This window comes from Marmota monax, unplaced genomic scaffold, assembly GCF_021218885.2.
Source record: "Marmota monax isolate L192 unplaced genomic scaffold, Marmota_monax_Labrador192_F-V1.1 WCK01_AAM20220418_F8-fsc00122, whole genome shotgun sequence".
NCBI classification, from domain to species: domain Eukaryota; kingdom Metazoa; phylum Chordata; class Mammalia; order Rodentia; family Sciuridae; genus Marmota; species Marmota monax.
The window spans coordinates 8,417,571-8,431,173 of record NW_026695223.1 but is presented as its reverse complement, the minus strand read 5'-3'; positions in this window follow the sequence as shown (position 1 = coordinate 8,431,173).

Here is a 13,603-nt window from a genome sequence, read left to right as displayed (position 1 = left end):
ATTTAACTGCGGCTCACCTTGTATGCCAATCTTTTAATTGTACACATGATGCTTTGAGTGGAGCCTGACCTAATTTGGAATCTTTCTTCATATTTATTCCTCATTTTGCTATCACTGTTCTCATTTGTAGGATTCAGGTAATTTTTAATAACTGCATCACTTATTCCCCCTACTCAAAACATCTGGTTAAAAGTAGCAATTGCCAATGAGAAATGAAGTAAAACTTTATCAGCAATGTTTGAAGTTTTCCAGGTCTGGACAGCATCTGACCTAACTCTTTTTGGATATGGTGAACTTGTTGGTAATATAGTCTTAATTCTGGGAAAGTTTCGATTAATTGCACTTCATTCTCTACTCTTTCCCATCATGAAAAAACAAATACACATTAGCTGTTTCTTTTATCATTTCTTTGCCTTATGAGAGATTAAAGTTTTACTTGGGCCACCAAATAATGAAGAAGATTTTACTGAGTGAGAATAATTCTTTAAGTGTCAGGGAGGGTTCTAACATCTATGCTTTCAAACCTCAACTAGTATCTCTTACTGGTTCCTCTTTCCCTAATCTGATTTGCTACTGAATTAGTCAGGGTTTTCCAAAGAAGCAGAACCAATAGAAAATGTATGTATAGACATATGAGAGATTTATCATGAGAACTGGCTCTCACACAGTGATGGAGGCTGAGAAGTCCCAGGATTTGCCTTTAGCAACCCTTAGTACAAAAGTCGGTGGTGTAGCTCCACCTAATTTCCCCAACTCAACACCCTGACATAACTCAGTTCACAGCTGCAGACCTGAGAACAGGGAGTGTGAGGAGGGCACTGGTTATGTCCTGGAGTCTGAAGGCCCAAGGACCAGGAGTTCTGATATCCCAGAGCATATGAAGAAGGTAACCTAGCTCAAGAGAGAGAATAAACTGCCCTGTAATTTCTAGCCAAAGTGCCAGTGGACCATATGAGGTCACCCACATTGGTGAGGGAAATCTTCTCTACTGAGTCTACTGAATAAACTGCTAATCTCTTCCAGGAATATCCTCACAGACACACCCTGACATAATGCTCTAACAGTGACGTGGGTGAGCACTCCTGAGCCCAGTCAAGTTGACACAAAATTACCCATGGTAGGCAGCGTTTGAGACATTCAGAACAACCTTTAACAAATGAGTTAGTAAGTTATCTCATTTTCCATTCCATGACATTTTTCACTCCTGTCGTAGGATCTGCCTTGCTTTTCAAAACCTGTGTTCAGTCGTGTTCATCATGTGTCTTCTTGAAGTCACACTCAGAAATAGCAACAAGAAATCCCAATATGGAAGTGGTACCCTAAAGCATACATATGGCCTGATGAGGGTGTATTCCTTATGCATTCCTTCTCAGTAAACACAGTACATAAGCATAGACATGACCATATGTCACTGAAGATTTCTCATTTCTCAAGTTAAAAATACATAATTCAATTCTTTGTATCTAAAATCCTAGTTATTAAAGTTATATATTCTTATGTAATGAGCTTCTCATATTTGGCTGAAAATTTCATGTTATTTCTAAAATTATACATAGGAAGTATATTTCTCTCTTTATTGTCACCTTGCTTCTACATAAGTATATATCCAAGATGATGCATTAATGGATTATGCTAATTAAAAATTAAATCAAGACTTTAAGTTCACATAGAAATTGCCCAGATTGGTGGCGACAAACCTGAATCTGCAGGCAGCATCAATTCCTGTTGTTAGGAGTCCCTGTTTTGGTAACCATTGAAATTCTAACTAGGCATCTTTGGATTTCCTGACAGTTCTGTGTAGGGGAGACCCTTGTTGCCCACAGTTCTGTCATTCTCAATAAAAGAAATTCTCAAATTCTTTGAAGTAAGAAACCCAAACAGGTGGGGTAATTGGCGTGGGAGTCAAGAAGGAGCATGGGAAGAGAGCAAAAGGGAAAAGAGGGTCTTGCTTGCCTCCATCCCCAGACTTCGCTTAGGCCCTGCTCACGTGGTGCTTCTGACTTGGGGGAGAGGAGGAAAGCAGAGGAGTTTGGGGAGCTTTGGGAGTCATTCCATCTGGCTCAGGGAAGGCAGAGTGGGAGTGAGACGGGATTCCACCCGAACATCTCCCTCCCGCTCCTCCTGGACTCCTCCATCTGTCACCTGTGCATCACTGGCCTGCCCTGAGCACCTCTCTCCTTATCCTGGTAGACGTTTGTGTCGATAAGGTGTACAGCAGAATGCTGGGGAGACTGTGTCTCAGAAGTCATCACGAAGCAGAGCTTTAAAAGGGAAAATGGAAGATAATTCACTTAGCTAGGATATGTGATTTCAACCAGAAAATGAGTGCAATTAACTGATCAAAAGAGGAAGGCCAAATGGGAGCAAGTTGGAGGGAAAGAAAGGATGCAGATGTCATTTATCTCTCCTAAGCCATGCTTCCTAAGTGCACCCGGCAGCCTTGCTCAGGGAAGTTCTCATTACTATAAGAAACTCCACCTACGTAAACTGAGCTCTTGCATACATACACACACATATATCTTTCCAACATTTCTAATGTGCTTATGAATATCAGATGCCACAGGAAGGTAGTGAAGTGATATCTGAAGACATTTCCAATTCCATTTGAAAAGGATATACATTGTGACAATCATAAAAATAAAACACAAAGGAAACTATGCTTATCAGAATCTCTCTATTTTCTCACATGAGTCCTGAATACACACGCAGACCTTCCACAGGGCAAGCTGGGGAAATCAATACTGTAAATGAAATACCATTGGCATCCTTTTTCTCATCTCAGCTGCCGTGTGAGCGAAGACTGGTAATGCCTCGATAAATAATGCCAAGCTTCAGTCTCTTTTACCCTCGTCCCAAACAGATGAGCAATTTCTGAAAAGCAACTGTAGAAGATGCACTTTTACCTCTTCATCAAAAACGTATAAAAATGAAATATACTGTGATATTTATTACCATGTGTATTATAAACCACCATGGTGATCCAGTACAAATGGCTTTTTTCTCGGTGGTGCCGACCTTCAAAAGTGATGATGTGAAAAGCCCTAGACTTTATGACAGCTTAACTAGAAATACATTACAGCTGCTATATTAATATGTAGTTGCGGCTTTGCTATAAAGTTTGAATATGAAAAGAAACTCTGAACCTGCGCTCTGCTATAAACTTTAAATATGCACAAAGATATGTTCACAAAGCAGCAGGAGGAGGCTGAGATAATGTTTATATGAAATGATGCTGCCCCTTCTTCTCAACCTCAAACCTTCAAGGTAGTTTTTACATTACATAAATTCAATATTAGCAATTGAATGACTTGTATCAGTTTTCACACAGCAAATTAGAAAAGCTGACCAGGAGTATGCAATTGTACGTAGGTGCATCATGCATGGTACGGATACCTTTACATTCCTGTATTTGGCAACTCATGAATCCCTAAGCATAGATATATTGAGGATCTCTAATAAATCAATCAGTGAGTGAATGCTGAGTAGCAAAAAACTGATTTGAAATATCATTTTGAAAGGAGAAAATTTATTTCCCCTATGCTCCTTCATATGCATAAATATTATGGTGCTACATTTTCAATAACTGATTTGATACCTAAAATCAGTTTGGTCAATGTTTTGGCTTTAAGTGGACACAATGTTTCCCTGGCATGTAACTGCTGCTGTGTTACATACCAAAACAACGTTGTACTGGCTCTCAAATTAATTTTTTTTGCAAATATTCTAAGACAGAAATATAACCTATTCTTTTCTGAGGGTGAAGGTGGGCATGCATTCTGTGTGGAGCATGCACTCCGGAGCACAGCACACATTTAAGAACCCAATATCTTTATCCATTCTAGCAGCTTCATTAGTTTTGTAAATCATCTAAATAACAGAAACTAGAAGGGAACAAATTAGGTTAATTGTTATATCATTGCATATTTTTAATGTTTTTTTAACACAGTCTGCAATTGGTGGTTAGGAGTGCTAATTAAAAATTTTTTAAAAAGATAATATCAATGACTTATCCTTAAAGGAGGATCAGCAACCAAAAGGGCAAGGAATATCCAGGTTGTTCATTTGGTTGGGGAAGGTGGTCTACAACAGCATGAAACAAAATTAACATGCCATGAATTCCGGGTGAAGGGAAGAAAGCAATTGGATGAGCATTTGGAAGTTACCTACCATGTCATATAATTAATGCTGGGTTTTTTAATATATTATTTCAATTAATTCCCTCAAACTTTTCAAATAAAGATAAAAGTAATAGTCACCTGGTTTTAGATGAAAACAACTTGCCCAAAGGTAACACAGCTGGTACTTTTGCAGAGTTCAACCCTGTCCATCTGAAGAGCTTCAAAGAGAAGGAGGCCAGTTGCTTCTCCTGGCTCTAGATGGACTCATACAGGAAGAGAGAGGGAGCCTATTTTTTAAAGCATGTGCTACGTATGACAGAACAAATTAAGAAAGGAAAATTATAGTAACCGGATGATGATGTTTGAGAAGAAAGAGGCTAAGATAATAAATCTGCCAAATTTAAATTATTTTATTCTGATTTGTCTTTAATACTCTATGCCTTATAACTAATGTTATTTTTTTCTTTGAAGTCATTCGTTAAACAGGGTTTCAGCTGAATCATTGCTAATCTATTCTGTGATGACTAGAACTGCTTAATGTGCCAAGATCTATAACGAATTTGTCCAGTGTTATAGCCCCTAGGTAGATGTGGCTATTTAAATTGATACATAAATTAATTAATGGAAGGCCAAATTGAAAATTCAGTTCCTAGTTCACAAAAGCCACATTCGGGGGTCCCATAGTCACCTGTGGCTAATAGGTATGATGGCAGCATTGCAAATATGGAACATTTCCATCAATTCTGAAGATTCTACCAGACAATGCTGCTATGGAACAAGGATCGTGGGCCATGGCCAGCAGCCAGCTCCAAACTGCCATGTGCTTTTGTATGTAAACCTTGCCTGGATCATAGGCACAACCCTATCTTATGTGTTATCCTTGGCTGAGTCTTTGCCCTGCCATATGGAATCCTTTACAGAAACCATTTTGCCAACCCCTGCTCTAGCAGATGGATATCATGGAGGCATGCATAGTTTAAATCCTGACAGAAATTAGATTACATGTGTCTAAGCATTCTTCTTGTTTGCCAAACTGAAATTATAATAATACTAGTCCTACATATAATTTTCCATAATACTGATTTTACATGGTTTTGTTAGGATGATGTGAGAGAATGTATACAAACCACTCAGTACAAAGATTGGTATATTGTAATTTCTCAAAAAAAAGTTTCACTAATATTTTCATCATTATTCTTGCAACTGGTAAAAGATACACAGTTTCCCCTCCCTTTCCAATCCAAAATCAGATTCAAAACTTAAAAGCCAACACATCTACCAAAGGCACCAAGGCTCTGTACTTTTTAGGCATCATGGTACCCATGGTTTATTATTTGTTTGAGATGGTTTTTTTTAATTATGTATTTTTAGAAATTTTATGCATATGTATATTTTTCTACCTCAGACGTCAGATGCAATGAGAACATCTGAAATCTATCTATAAGCCTGGAAGTCAAACATTATCCAATATTCCTTTGGTCCCTGCATTCTGTGCAAAGATGTGGATAAGCTACATCTGTCTTCCACGTTTGATAAGATCCTAGTTCCCAATTATTTTACACTTAGGGAAAGTAGACTCAACTTCTGAGTTTGATCACAAGCAACATGTGCAGTTTCTAAGCTTTTTCTTTATAGAAAAGTTTCTGCTATCTGAAATAGCTCATTCTTTTAAAAGGCTAGGGGTAGTCCACAAAGTATGTACCTGATTAACAGGTCATTTACAGATGGTGGGAAGCACCCTCCGACCACTGCGAAGACTTGTTGTACTATTCCACCTTTTCCTGTCACCTCTAGAAGTGGCCACTTCTCACTCTGACCTGCCCACTTCCGGCCCACTTAGACCAATGAACCTCCTGTGCTCCCCTAGTAAAGCCCTCCCTCCCAGACACTAATCTGCCAGCCCAGTGCTCAGACCTAGGAGGGAAAATGATGTTGGCTGAAATAAAGTCTACAAAGATTATATCCCATGCAAACCTACACAGGAAACAGGTTGTTCTCAGTTTTCTCTCATGCCCTTCTCTCCATCCACGGACATGTGTGACTTTAGCAATGTTTATCATTACTTGCATGAATTAAAACTCTTACCTCAAATATTAAACAGCAAAATTATTTCCAACTGAAGCTTGGAATAAAAAGTAAGGGTACAGGGTTCAGTGTTGTAGTAGATGGGTACAAAATAAGGACAGAAGGATAAGGAGATGGAGACAAACCTACCTTGAGAATTGGCTGTCTTTGGCATTATGTTAAGCTCTTAGCCAATGGTGACTTGGTAACTAATTCTGTCAACATACTTCCAAGGTGGTTATTAAAATTCCCTTTCATTTCTGGAAAAGCTCCCATTCAAAGAAGTTAGTAATTTGCTACAGAGCAGAGTTAATAAGTGATAGATCTGGGATTCGTGTTGAATCCATCTTATTTCAGCATTCATTCCCTTTCCCCCAGGCTGCATTATGTTATTATTTTAAAATAAGCTGTGGTGTTTGCTGTATCATGAGGCAAATTTTTTAATTGATCTCTTTTTAAATCTGGATTATAGCACAGATTTGATACATGTGTGACTAGTCAAAATCCTAGCCCTGGATTTGAGTTACAAAAGACACATGTGGAACTGTAACTGGCTCTGTCTTTCACTCACGTTTCCATTTCAAAGCCACATCTGACAGCAGCTGGTACAGCTTCTGAGCTTACTCACTTGGGTTCATAGCCAGGTACTGTAACTGTGCACTACAACCTGCATGATCTTTCTAGACAACACACTTCCTGGCACCCCAGAGCATTCTTCTCAGTCTGGAACACCTGGACGTAACGAACACCTGTGCTCTCCACTAGCTGAAACCTGGCCTTGTTCATTATTTCAGATGACTTCAGAGATTGCCTCTCGCCCAGTTAATCATCTTGGCCGATGGCTCCAGACTTCTGCCATTCATACCCAGGAGAAAAGCACTATGGCATTTTGAATTTTTTGTTTGTTTGTGAAGAGACCCAACTTTAAAATTCCGTTTTTTCAGAGTTTAATGAAGCTTGAAATTGGTGACCTACAGAACGTTTTACATCCTAATGTGTTTTCTGGGTAATAATAATGGTTGAACATTTTGTCTAACTTGCAAAGACTAACTCTTTGTCCCAAATGCTGTCTCAGAGGAACACAAAGTCGAGTGTGGCTGGTAAATACCACTGCTGCCATTGTTGTGGCAACTCCCACCCAGGCTTTTTCTGACTAAGCATGTTACTAAGGATTTCAAACACAAATCTCATTTATTTGAACAGCAAAAGAATCCCGAGATATAGGTTTCATTGGTCTCATTTTGCCAACTAGCAAATAGATTCAGCTACGTTAGTTAATTTACCCAAAGTTACCTCTAGAAAATGTTGTCAGTACATTTAGGCTGCCATATTCAAAACACCATAAACTTGTAGCTTATAAACAATAGAAATTTGTTTCTCGCTGTACTGGGGGTTGAGAAATCCAAGATAAAGGTGCTAGCAGGTTTGGTGTCTGATAAGGGGTTTTCCTCACAGGTGGTGCCTTCGTGCTTTGGTGTCCTCACATTCGAGGGGCAAACAGGTTCCCTGGGGCATATTTTATAATGGCACAATTCCCATGCATCCCTCTTGACCTCATTACTTCCTAAAGGCCACAACTCTTAGTACTCTGTCTTCAGAATTAGGTTTCAGTATATGAAATAAAGAGGGACACAAATATTCAGATCATAGATGACATTCACAGAAGATGATAGATATAGAATTTGAACTGTGATTGAAGGCCCTAAAGATGCTCCAAACAGTGGGTGACAAAAAGTGAACATGCAAAGATGAGAATTCAGGTCTGAGCCCAGCACATTTCACAAAACACAGGCCAAGTGAATATCGAAAAGTGAGTCATTGGTTTCTGGGAATCTTCTTAGGATCCGCTGGAGCATAGTAACCATCTTTTGGGTTTCCTGGTTTTCAACCCCACTCTCACTTGACAATCTCCTGGGGAGTTTTAAGAAAGAATCTAACATCTGAGCCCCAAAAACTAGATCAGAATAAGTACTGGATAGTGGTCTTATAGTGACTATTTCTAATAGGTCAGCCAGAGCCCAAAAGAGTACAATGGTGATTGGAGTAGAAGCAATACTGATTTTGACTGAGAAGGAAGATATGGAAGAAACAGTAGATAGAGAAAAGTCCTACATAAATTCTCCCAGAGTTTTCAGGGTTGAAAATTACTATAAGCTACATCAATGCTTGTTGGTAGCTCATAGACCTGTCTGAGAGCTAAAGTCCCTATAGAACTCCCTGTGCAGACCACTAAAGTAGCCAAGAAAGTCAGCAAGTTTATTAGAGTTAAAAAATTTTTTGATCAAGTTTATTATGGTCAAAAATATTTGATAGGAGAATAAATGGATGAAATTATTTCAGTATTCACTGGTTTTGCATGGGCTCATCAGAGCATTTCAAAAAAGCACTTGCATTTCATAAAAGCAGATTTTATTACCAAAACTCTTCATCCAAAATATGATTCTTGTCCATGGGGGTTAATTCAATAAAACAACAAAAAGCAAAGTACAATAAACAGAACAAATCTGGGTCTTATCTCATTGGGTCAAGGCAGCAACAATGCTACCATTAGAAATTTCTGCTGTTTTGCAAAGTGAATCAGATAGACATGGTTAAGCTGAAATAAAAACAGTAGAAAATCACTTAGAGTTGAATGGAACTAACTTAATAGGTCCATAGTAAATACTAAAATAGATAACATATTGAAGACCACAGAACAGCAGCAAACCAAAAGGAAAATGTTTTACCACTTACACGCCACTGTGCATATCTTCTGGAAGATTCCTTTCACAAGGCTTGAGAAGGAAAATATGCTTAAGGAAGTCAGTGGTTCCCTACATGAATGTGTGCTTTGTCAACTTCATCTCAGAGGTGGAGGAGGACTATCAGATAAATCCCCATTATGGGAAAAGCATCAAAATGTCCCCAAAATAGATGACCACAGAACAGTTAGGGAAAACCACAAACCCCTCGTGTGAAACCACTAGAAGCTATCTGTGGAGCCACATTACACAGAAAGGACAAAATTCTGTATGTGAACCAGGAACATCCACTTTTCTGCCCATTTCTATAGCACCCCCAAGCCAGACTGAAATGCTTTAGAAATCTAGGTTAAAAAAGAAAAGAAAGAAACCTACAAGCCCTTTCCCAGACTTTCAGTGGGAACAAATGTGCAGGAGCTATTGATGTCTGATTAAAGGTACAGAAATATTTTTTAAGGTCTCGGTGCTCCAAATTCTTTGTGTGAAATATGAATGCCCCTGATGGACAATGAATTTGCACAATAGATCTTCTTGTAGACTTGCCCCTGGGGCTTCTAATTTCAGTCCAGGCAGTAAATAAAAGTTCCTCCAAATTGTATTTGGACCTAGGTTAGAACTCTATGCACAAGTGTATTGACAGCCTTGTGGAGGGCTCATGCCCTTATTTTTTTCCTTAAATGAAACACTAAATACCTTGCTCCTATCACCAGATATTCTGATGTAATTGGTTTGGGGTGTGACCTGGCATCTGTAGTTTTCAAAGCTTCCAGGTGTTTCTAATATGTAGCAAAGAATGGGAACCACTGTGCTAGACTGATTGCTTTTCCAATCCCTGTCACATGCCTGGTTTTCATAAAACAGTCCAATCTTGTCAACACATATCTAAGCGTCTTTTTTTTCCATAAGAATCTTTAAATTAGACAATCTGTACTCACTTCAGCCTCGCCTCTCAATTCCCTCCTTCTAACTTGCTTCTTAATATCCACCACACTTCACCTACCTCTTAGTCCTTGAACTTCACAAGTCCCTAAACAAAGTAAGAAAGACAAAGATTAATTTGGCCCACAATAACTTAGAGGATTCTATTTGTCATGCATTAAGCAAGTCCAATTCTGAGAAGTAGATGTTGGCAAAGGTTTTTTAGTTGAGCACAAGAATTATTATTTCCTACTTGTCTACAGAACTCCTCTAACCCTAGCCACATTCAATAATAAATGCATTATTACTAAGAATGGCACATGAAAAGCTTGGATTTCATTTAAAGGGCAGCTCACAATCCCAGGGTCAGCGTGGGGTGCCCTTTACACCTTAGGATCCACAGCCCATCAATCAGGTTGAACATTCCCTGGTGGCTCCTGCCACCCCTCCATGCAGGCGTCCATACACTTACTTTAAGTCCTTTAAGCATGTCCTCACTCCATATTCTGGCTTCTTGCAACACAGATTCAGAGTTGCATAAATTATATACAGTAGATAGGAAAAGAGAATTGTCTCCCATAAATCATCAAAATGATTTACAAATAAACTTCCTCAACATCATAAAGAAAAAAAAATGCATGATGTGCAGAGTTTCATTCCATCATGAAAGATCCTTACCAGAAAAACAAGCTGAAATTCTAGGGCTACTTAGTCCTTGGGGAATGTTTTTCATCCTTCACATTTTTAGCCATGACACAAGGATTCAAAAGAAGAAGAAGGAGAAGGAGAAGGAGGAGGAGGAGGAGGAGGAAGAAGAAGAAGAAGTGCAAGTCCTTTAGTTGCCATCTGGATTCACCTGGTTGAAACAGGGACTTAAATTCTTTCAGATATTAAATTTCCCTTCTTTCTTTCACTCTTCCACCTTTTTTCCTGTTCCCTCAGTGTGCTCAAATCACCCAGGGCAGAATGCTGTACTCACCATACACATGGTTTTCAGGGATTTTCAAGCTTATGCTTAGGTATAGCCTCTCCTACGAAGCCTGGCACCTCCTGAATGCAAGGCTCTCCATGTGCATCCTGCACACCTTGCCTAGGTGTCTAGAACAATCCCTCTTACTGCATGAAAGGGTCTGTTCACTTCTCTGCTCTGAGATCTTTCACAACAGGGATGCTGTGCTATTTGTCTTTGCAACAATAGTACTTAATATGATTCTCACTCCATCAATGCGTGAAGTTTAGTGACTTATTGAATGCATGAATGATTGAACCTTTAACATCAAGCTCTCTCAGCCTGTTCTCCCACTCTAAAACATAATTGCCTATCACAAGGGTGATATGAATATTAAGAAATATTTCGTATAAAATATCAGGAATAATCAGACCTTGGTAAAAGTTTATTCTCTTTTCCTCTCCATCCTGCATTTTTTTTAAAAGGAATTGTCTCCATGTGAGTGGTCCTAGTTACAGAGCAATAAAGCAATAAAGATCAGAAAGTTAATATCATTCACCAACTGAAGCATGAGTAAAAATGCAATGCTTACTTCACACTTTGAAAAGATATAGATTTTACATAATGACACTATGTTCCCCATTTATGATAAAAATATTGAAGGCAGAGGAATGATTATGAGAGTACACAGGAGGTCAATTCTGAAATCTTGTAGAAGCAGTGTGGTATGATAATTAAGATCATGGGTCCAGAGAGACTTGCAGATAAGGGACTTGGGTCTCAAACCTCAGCTACTTAATAGGCAGAAATTTGTCCTTGGATGAGTTACTTAGTCTCAGTAAACTTCAGATTTTTCATCTTCAAAATGGGAAGGATACCTCATGACCTATGATATATTCAATGAAAACGTGTATATAAAGTACATAGTCAATGGTTAACAAAGTTGCTATTAATAACTATAGCAAACTGGGTTTTAAAAATAATCTATGGGACTGGAATGCACACCTAAGAGTATAACATTTCTCCTTTTCCTAGGAAATGCATGTCCCCTTCTTTGGAGAAATTTTTGGTGTTATTCTAGCATTATAAGAGGACATGTTGATAAGTTTTTTAGACTTTCTCCTCCAGCACAGGGTAGACAAATATTGAGTCAAATGGAGCTCTCCCACAGGATCTCACACATTGGTCCTAGGAGAACAATGGGTTCATCACTGGGGTGACCTGGAAGACCTACACTTACGGAACCAGTGTCCAAGAGGGAATTAGTGTGAGGTCATTAAACCATGCTGCCCAAGAAACAGAGGAGAATTGGGGAAAATCTGAAGGGTTTGAATCTATTTATGCTTCTCCCTGGGATATAACCCCTCCCTTCACAGGAGAAAAATGTCCCTTCCTAAGTCATATCATTAGATTGAGGTTCAATCACCTGGGACTGATATGGTTGTTTAGCCTGGTATACACACAGGAGGACCTCGGAGCGCTCGAGTTCAAGAATAGGCTCAGTGCACGATTAAATTGTCCAGCACATCAGAAGGAAATGGATTTCAAATTTCATGGGCAGCACCAAAGGGATGAGAATATTGGACAGGTACAAACATAAATAAATAAAAGGAAACCAAATCATCTAGTAAGATGGGGAAGATTAGAATATTTCTGGAGTGAAAATTCTTCCTATTATCAGAGTTTCCCCAAAATTCATCAGAAAGAAAAATGTGTGATTTTTTTCAATGTTCCACAAATATTGGTGTATAAAACTAACAAATGCTGTATAGGTTTAAGAGAGGGGGGGGGGGAACACACACGTAACCTATAGGACAATTAGAATTGCTTATCACAGTTATAATCAAATAAAACAGAGAAAGTGAGGACTATGGAGAAGTAAGAGACTAGAGCCAGAGATGATTTGAAAATGCATCTAACTCCCAGAATCCTCGGATATAGTGATTGAGGGCTTGTTATGGTTAAATATAAGGTGTTCCCCAAAAGTTCATGTGTGAGACAATGCAAAAATAGTCAGAGGTGAAATCGTTAGATGTGAGAGATATAAACTAATCAGTAGATTAATCCACTGATATGGATTAACTGGGTAGTAACTGCAGACATGAGGGGTATGCTACAGGAAGTAAGTCACTGACATGTCCTTGGGCTTTATATTTTGTCCTTGGTAAGTGGAGGTCTCTCAGCATCCCTCTGCCACACCCTTCCACCTTGAAGTTCTGCCTTATCTCAGGCTCAGAGCTATGGAGTTGGCCAATCATGGACTGAACTTCCAAAAGTGTGAGCCAAAATAAACTTTCCGTCCTCTAAATTGTTCTTGGCAGGTGATCCTAACAACAAAAAGCTAACAAAGGTTCTTTGAAATTCTTTGGCCCCAGTATAGGATCTCAGCTTATTTTCTTCTAGATCACGGAGAGACTGGAAGATACAACTTAATATCTGATAATGCTTAAAAATAGCAAGCAACCGTAATAAAAAAAAAAAAAGGAGGAAAAAAAAAAAAAAACTTTGTAACCTGGAAGAAATGTCAGAGATATTGCTTGAATAAAATTGACGTGATGCGTTTTCTAGCTATGATTCAGTAGCAGGGATGAGATTTATCCATTCTGCTAAAGTAACTGAAAAACTGAACAATATCTATAACACAATGGTTTTCAGACACTGGAAGAAAAGCACCTCTTGTCAGTGACACCAGAGAGAAGGAAAACACATTTCATGGGTCTATGAAAGCCCCAATGTACTGTGCACTGCCTGGACTGCTTCCAGACCATAGTGCAGGGAGAGCAGTCAGCACATTCTGAAGGTCACCCTGCGTG